General features: G+C 28.6%; 1 long non-coding RNA gene across 1 annotated transcript; it reads left to right on the forward strand.

The window, feature by feature from the left end:
• The first annotated feature begins 3,755 nt into the window (after positions 1 to 3,755).
• On the forward strand, positions 3,756 to 5,623 carry LOC111373982. The gene is made up of 2 exons (XR_002699050.1): positions 3,756 to 3,848; positions 5,149 to 5,623. It is a non-coding gene; the product is annotated as an uncharacterized LOC111373982 (long non-coding RNA).
• Positions 5,624 to 8,272: the final 2,649 nt, after the last annotated feature.

Below are 8,272 nucleotides of genomic sequence, written 5' to 3' on the forward strand. Positions count from 1 at the left end.
AATTATAATGGGCTCAAACATGCTGAATATTCTAAAAACTTTAACAATTGTACAATATAAAAGTTTCGAGAAATGTATGGTCCATTTCATACAAATCTACATTTCAGTGTTAATAGCGAATAATAAACAGAAAGGAATACATGTAAGATCAACAAATGTGGCCCAAGTAATATCATTAATAAATTAATTAAAGCGATTTATTGCTGTTAAAATTCTATTAGCCCATTGAGAAGTGTAGTTTTATAACTGTTCACTTTGATAAAAAAAAAAAAAAAAAAAAAAAAAAAAAAAGTGAGTAGTTTTTATGGCTCATAAGAAACTACCTCTATCTGCCTATATACGTGACCGGAACTCATCAAATTAAACATTCAATTACAGAGAAGAAAAGAGAGAAAACGGTTTCTTATTTTTCTTGTTTTTATTATTTTTGAAGGTCTAAATCTTCAATTAATTGTCATGGATCAATGTATGTTTTCTTGTTCAATTAAATTTACTAGTGAAAATCGTAAAATTCTATAATCTTGGCACTAGGATTAAATGTTTACATGTGATATCAGAGCCAAGTTGAAGAATTATTGATTTTCCTTTAAAAATTACCGTTTTCTATTTATCGTTTTCAAATCTTTTTTTTTTTTTGATTGATTTATAAATCAAGTAATAGAGAGATAATTAATCTGCGAAATTATCATTATTTCGTTTTTCTATTAAAACCAATAAGACATGAACCAATGGATTTATGGATCAAAGATTTCTTTATTGCCTAGGTATCGGGCTGTAAGCAAAAATCACCAAATCGGAAAATCAAATCAAAATCGCATTTTAGAAATCGTCGGTTTGGCGCCAAGTGGACTTGGTCAACGAAATGGTTTTGAACCAAACCAAACCGGTCAAAATGGTTTGGTTTAGGTTTAAAAATTTTAATTGCGGTTTAAAACTAAACCGGATCGGAGAAAAAATATACAAAAATGAAAAAATGAAAAATTTTGAAAATTCTTCCAAATATATAAAATTCAATAGTTTTGTTATTTGTGGGTATTTTTGTCAATTTCTAATTTTCTAATATAGATATAATATTGTTATTATTATACAATAATCCTAATTTATATATAATAATCTCAAAACTAACATAATCTATCAAAAGCATTTTTCTTCTTCAGAATTTAGATGAACTCCAGTCAACACCTAATGAAGTCTTGAGCCACTGGCACTATACACTTCTTTTTCAAATTTTTCACACATCTTCAAAATTGAATTGAAGTCAATTATACCAAATCGGAGACAAAGATCTTAGACCTTTGGTAATAATGTTTTTTTGTCCCAAAAAGTTTGGTTAAAACAAAGCTTTAGTTTGTTTTAAATTTATTGCTAGTAAGTTATAAATATATATTGAATTCAATGAATTAATGACACAAAAGTAGATAGACAAAAAAATATATGGCGAAACTAACAGTTTAAAATTGGAGTAACCCGTTACGTTTAGGTTTGATTTTTTTTTTTCTAGCCATTCAAAATGGTATAATTTAGGTTTGGATTTTTCTTAAACCGGTTTAAATGGTTTGATTTGAAAAATTGTCAAAAATCAGTAAAATTGAATCGCTTACACCCCCACCTGGGTATATATGATTACATACGGTCCCATTGACCTTCTCATAATTAATAATTCTGCTTTTTTTTAATGTTTCTGTTCCTTGCGAAATTCTTTACATCTTTAAAGTAATTTATTTTTTTTGGATAACTCACATTTAATTTTAAAAACTGATTATTTTATATATATAGTTCTTTTATTTCTAAGAAAAAGAAAAGAAAAAAATTCTTTTTTGAAAATAGGTAAGTAAATGTGCTTTCAGTGTTTTTCGAAAATTAAAAACTGAAAATGACCTGAAAACAACAAAGAGACCAGGCATTTAGATATTCAAGAAAATGGTCATAAGAAAAATAAACATTTTAGCTCATTCAATTATTTAAAAATATTAACAAATCTGTATATTTTGTGCTGGATTCATGTAAATTTATTGCAAATTAAATTTTTATGGAAAGTGGTCTTTTGAAGAGCATAGTTAAAAATAAAAAAAAATAAAAAAAATTATGAATTCACGTATAAAATTGTTTTATTAATAATTATTAATTTAGTAGTTTAGTTTAACTTTTAGAAAGAAAAGAGAGGCCCTGAAAAAGAAAAAAAAAAAAGAAAAAATCATTCGAGTTGACATTGCCCCTGTTTGACCCCCATTTTAATTCTCATTTTCATTTTTTTTCTTTCTCTTATTTTCAATCATACAATCTTTCATAAAATAATATTACATGCAAATTAAAAAATTTTCATTTTTTTTCAACTATACATTATTTAAAAAATATTATTTTCACTATTAAAATTTGACAAGAATGAGAGCTAAACGAAAGCTTTGTTTTATATTGTAGCATGTGACATTGATTTCTTCAACACTTGAAAAAAATAAAAAAATAAATAAAAAAGTCAATCAGCAACCTCGATTTTACTGCATATTCAAATTTTAAATTGTAAACAGCTAGCATTATTCAAGAAACGAACGCACAGGGCCCCACCAATAGCCTTTGTCCCTGTCTTTTTTGATTTTTTACGTGCTTTTTTCCACTTTTCTGATCGTAGCTCATCATTACAGTCATCTTTGTTGACCTTTTTTTTTTTTTTTTTTTTTAACGAGTTGTCCTAGCTTGCGCCAGACTATATATTCTCGTCCCTGAACCTCCGACCCCTCAGCTGCTCAGGGAGGTAAATTACAGGATATGCCCTTATTGGTTCTCAGATTCCCACATAACTTTGGAGGCTTCCCCACAGGAAGCCTCCTCCATGATAATTAATCCACCAATAATTTCTCCTCTATTGGATCAAAGGTTCCCACCAGGAATCAACTCCCCACGCTTGGTTTCAGAGCCCTTCAATGTGATTGTTCCGCCAACTTAGATGTGCCCTGGGGGCACTTCCTTACTCACATGGAGACTCACGTCACTTTGGCAACGATACAAAAATTGCTCAAAAATTTGGGGCGAGCGTTTCCAGACACACATTGTGTGTGCTTGTTTGGTAGTAATTTTATTAATTAACTTTTTTAATTGTTAGAGATAAAATAAATTCTATCGAGAGAAAAAGCTTTTAAGCCCGTCTGATGTCCGTTTTAACCTTACTTTTAGAATTTTATGGACTTTTCTACAGTAATTTGAGCATTCAATATTTCTCGCCTGACACATGAATGACAAAATGTAGTACTTTTGTAATCTTTTAGGGCCTTTTGGACCCCATTTTTTCATCAAAAAAATTGATTTTTTGACCGTTATTTTACTATTCTAACCATCATATTTGACTTTTTCTCTCATAAGTGGACCTCACTTTTCTTCTAACGATAAAAAAATTAATTCTTAAAATCACTCCCAAACATGCTCTTACTTTCTCCATTACCTATTTTACCGCATAATACTCAAGCCCATTTTGTCAAGAAATTTGACAAATAGGGATATAAATCCATTCATTCACATGCTAACGTGGGCCCCACCTGATGTGATTGAAAAAATTAAGCCCTGTTTGGTCCTCATTTTTCTAAATTAAAATGTGTAGAACAGTATTTTTTTTAAATGAGTGATTAAAGAAGAAGGACAAGTTTGTAATATTATTTTATAAAAAATTGCTAGAATAAAAATAAGATAGAGAAAAATGAAATTTAATTTAATGAGAGGCTAATTCTGATCGAATCAATGGCATCCAAAGATAAATAGCGATCGTTGTTTATGCAAGAAGCCTGTACCAAAGGGACCGAACAAGTAGAGGAGGCGCTTATTGTGAGAGAGGAGAGGAAAATTTTCGTAAATGCCAACAGGTACTCTTTTTTCAATCCAAACACATACAGATTTTGGTTTTTTGGTGTGCATGTTATTTGTGGATTGCTGATGAAACTACATCTTGATGCGAATTGAGGAATTAAAGTAAAAAAGATAAAGTAATTTTACCAAATCAGTGCTTTTCTTTAGATTCTGATGTTATAATTTTGCAATGTACCATGATTACTTGAAGCTTGGAAGATGTCAAACTCTGATTTTGATAGCTTTCAAGTTTGTTTCATTCCCAAAGAGAAGAAGGAGATTTAAGATATTTTATGTGATGTCGGGTTTTCTTCATTTTGGATTATGATTACCTGAAAAATGAAATTCCATGGTTACTTTTATTCGTTTTGAATCTGATTTCAATTATTAAGACTTAGATATATGCCCAAGATTCTCTTCATTTATCTATAGCTTTATTTGAAGCTCTATTGTTTATTTACTTTTATTATAGATAACTCACATCTAAATTATCTTTGCGAGTATAAATGCTTTAAAGAAAACAATGTTGATACAGATGGATGGATCGACGCAGAAGTGCTACTATCTTCTTTCTTTGCTTGTCTCTTGGGGGTGATGGTAGTCTTGCTTTTTTAGCCTCACGGCTACGTTATTTTTTATTTTATTTTTCCTATTTCTAGATTCCCATGTTCCTATTTCTACGTTATTTTTTTATTTTTTATTTTTTTATGCGAAGGCTTCAACCGTTAATTTAATCTTTTGTTCAAGCGTAATTCCTTTTCTAGATCTAACGGTCCATTTCCAGTATAAATTTTTCATGGATACGGGAATATGTAGATGGGACGTATAAGTATAGGATCTGGTGCCTGGATTTCTCTTTTACTTGAATTAGCTTATCTTATATGGACTTAGTAAATTACTGTATATGAATGAACTTTGTTTGCCATTAATGTAAGTTGAATCATTATCAGTGAATATGACGATGGTTTTTTTTGTCTTATGCTGGGTAAGAAAATATTTTTTTTATATCAATCACTTCGAATCAGTAAGTATATTTACGTATGTCTAATTTCGTTTTCGTTAAATTAATATACATTTTTAATCGATAAATCATATTTTCACATAAATTAACATATAGATAAATTTTTTTAACAGATTTATAATTTTTTTTTAAACGTGAACAAGAAAAAAAATTCATTTGTATGTATAAATTCTTTCCGATCGGCTGTAAAAGCTATCAGTCGACAGTTACCCAGTCGGTTGTCAATTTTTTTTTTTAATAAATTTATGTTATCACTGTGGTTGAGCCCAATTTTAACTTTTTGTTTCGTCGTGCAGATATGGTTGTAATCCCAGTTTGTTATTTTGGTGATTTTAAATTGGATGAAAATGATCGATGGATATAAAAATGGACGAATAATGTACGTGGTGGTATTCCGATTTCCATAGCAAGTAATACATCATACGTGGAAATGTACCATAATTTAGAAAGCAAGCTGAATGTCGATGTCTCTAAGCATAAGATGGAACTAAGATTTCAATTCAAGGAGCATTCATCCTTTTCGATTCCACCTATGAAGGTTACTTCTAATTCTGAAGTGAATTGTCTATTTGAATTGAATAAAACGCACACGACTCCTCTTTGCGTGACTTTAGTGAAGAAGGATGTGATAAAATTCGATACGGGTAAGTTCTAAATTAAATCGACCCAATTCAGTTGTTGAAACCAAATCGAACTGTTGTCAATTTTATATTCTGCAAGTATATGGATCGTTATTGGTAATAAAGTGGACCTAAAAGTTCGGATATTATTCTCACGAGTACTGCTATTTAACAATGACAATTGGTTCATTTATTCTTAATTTGAATTTGATTGAAAACGAATAAAGTAGATATTTGTTTTTTCTTTTGTGATTATCTCTTTTAATTATACTAAAACAAGTAAAAAGCTGATTTTTTAATGATGGTTTAAGTGTTAGAATTCATGATTTTACCATAATTATCCCCTTAGTCTCAATTACCAAGTTTTATACAATTGATTATGTTTATCCGATCGAATTCTTCTAATATATTCAATTTACCCTCATCGAGTTCTCATTGAACTTATTTAACTAATTCAATTTCAAGAGAATCAATCTTAGTTAAACGTACTTATGTTCTAAAACTTCATGTAACGATCACAATAATTAGTATAAGTATCTGTAAGTTTTATACTAATCACTGAATTTTACTATGTGGTCTAAACAAATAATCAGCATCTCTAAGTAATTATTGTTCAAGAAATCAATAAATTAGTAGCCAATTAATCTAAGCATTAAAAATAGAAGAAAAACTATTCAGAAAATCAATGAAACTTTTTAATTAAAATTAAGGTTTAAAACTAGGTTACGATAATTCATTTTAACTAAATACTTAATTACACATCATGGGAAAATAAAAATACAAGAAGAAATTAAAGTACGTTGTCGGGTATTAAGGAAAAATATGAAGATTTTGTACCAAGAATCCATCTCTTCTTGTGAAAATCCTTGAAACCCTATCTTCTTGATTGATTTCTTCTAATTTCTTACCTCCTTTTAGCTTGAATAATATATATATATATATAATGAATCCCGAAGTCTTGAGTTTAATATACGTGTATAATGCAACTCCACAAGCCCCATTTAATTGTTGGATTAAAGTATGTATTTATAGAAAAGATTCATGCAAAATTCTAGTTCAACTTGATTTTCACCAAAGAGTTTAAATTGGTTTTTACTAAAGAGTTCAAATCAGTTTATACCCCAAGAGTTCAAGAAATAAAAGAAAACAAATTCTTTTTTCAATTGAACTGATTTTCTCATGTAACTTAATTCCTCTATCTTTTATTTTGCAATAAAGTCCTCTTCATTCCAAAAGCATAATAGTTGACTCAAGACAAGTTTCGAAGTTGGCAATCAGTCCTCAAACTTTTAAAAGGTCGAATTTAACTCCCAAAACTCTTGGATTTTTACCATATTGCTCCATTAATATTTTCAATTGATTTATTGCAATTTGATTAATTTTCAATTGCTTCAAATTAACTCCAATTAAGCTCCAAATAGCCTCTTTTTATATAAATTGTGTCCAAGTTGGGATTGTCTTACAATTTACATAATTTACACAAATTAAATAGATAATCATTCAATTTATATATAATTAAATAAGAGTATAAGCTCGAACAAGCGCATAAAATGCACTTAATTTCAAATCACATCAAAACGAAAAGTAAGACTACAATCTAAATTTGGAGTTTACATAAAAAATAATAATAATAATAAAATAAAATAAAAATTCTCCTAGCTTTATCTTTCCTTTGCAATTTGGAGTTTTTGAAGAAAAAGCGTAGATGGTAAACAAATTATTCGAGAAATAATTATATTTATGTTTTTATTATTATATTTTTTAAGTTTCAAATAAAAATTTTAAAATTAAAAAAATATATTTGTGGGTTGGATAGATTAATTGATAGGTTGGTTGTTTAAATCGCAATCAATTCAACCCGATTTTTTACTGGTTAAAGCTAATCGAGTCAGATCGATTTTTTTGTTCAAACTGACCTAACTCGATTTGGTTGATTTTTTTATTTTTTTTTGCCAAGAACTACTCTTAGCACTTTCATCTTTTGTGCATCCTTGCTTTTATTAATAATAAAAAAATAATATAATCAAGTGCAATAAAGAAATATACCGGTGAAACCAACGACGTGGCATACAATAAAGGTCCTCAAAAATAATTGCGCGAATAAAATCAAGAATTGCCTGTCAACCAAGTAAGAGAAATGATTATTAGAAAAGGAAAAGGTGATAAACCTAAATGAAAAACTCCTTCCTCCGTAAAATGAAGGTTGTGAATGTAAAAAATTAAAAAATTATTTTAGTGAAATTATTTCTAAGTATATGGTTTTTGCCGTGGCAAGTAGATTATCACTTTAGCTTTGTCGCGATGGTCAAACTAATACGTATAGAAGTAATGACTTTATTGAAATGAATTAAATTTATGATCGATGTAAAATTTTGTTATAATTTGAATAATTGACTAAAAAGGATAAGTTATATGAATTAATTTAATACGGAAAACGATAAGTATTATATACTTATTTGTACTTATATACTTGACAAATTATTGCTAATTGAGCATATATCTAATTAATTTAGCATAATTATATTAATGGGAAAATTGCAGTCGAGGTATCAGACCTTTTGTTTATTAGCAAAATTTGCTCAAACCTTTAGTTTGTGCCACTCACAATCCCAAACATTTCAAAACTATGCACCGGAGGTTCAAATGGATGGAAACCGTCCGTTTGACCGCTAATTGACTAGAAAAGTCAAAATTTGATCAATTTGAACCAAATTAAAAGGGCAAAGTGGTGCTTTTCATTTTTTCTTAATATTAATAATTAAAATAATTAATAATAACAATAGAAAAGCAAAAACAAAAT

Source organism: Olea europaea, unplaced genomic scaffold, assembly GCF_002742605.1.
Source record: "Olea europaea var. sylvestris unplaced genomic scaffold, O_europaea_v1 scaffold119, whole genome shotgun sequence".
Classification (NCBI taxonomy): Eukaryota; Viridiplantae; Streptophyta; class Magnoliopsida; order Lamiales; family Oleaceae; genus Olea; species Olea europaea.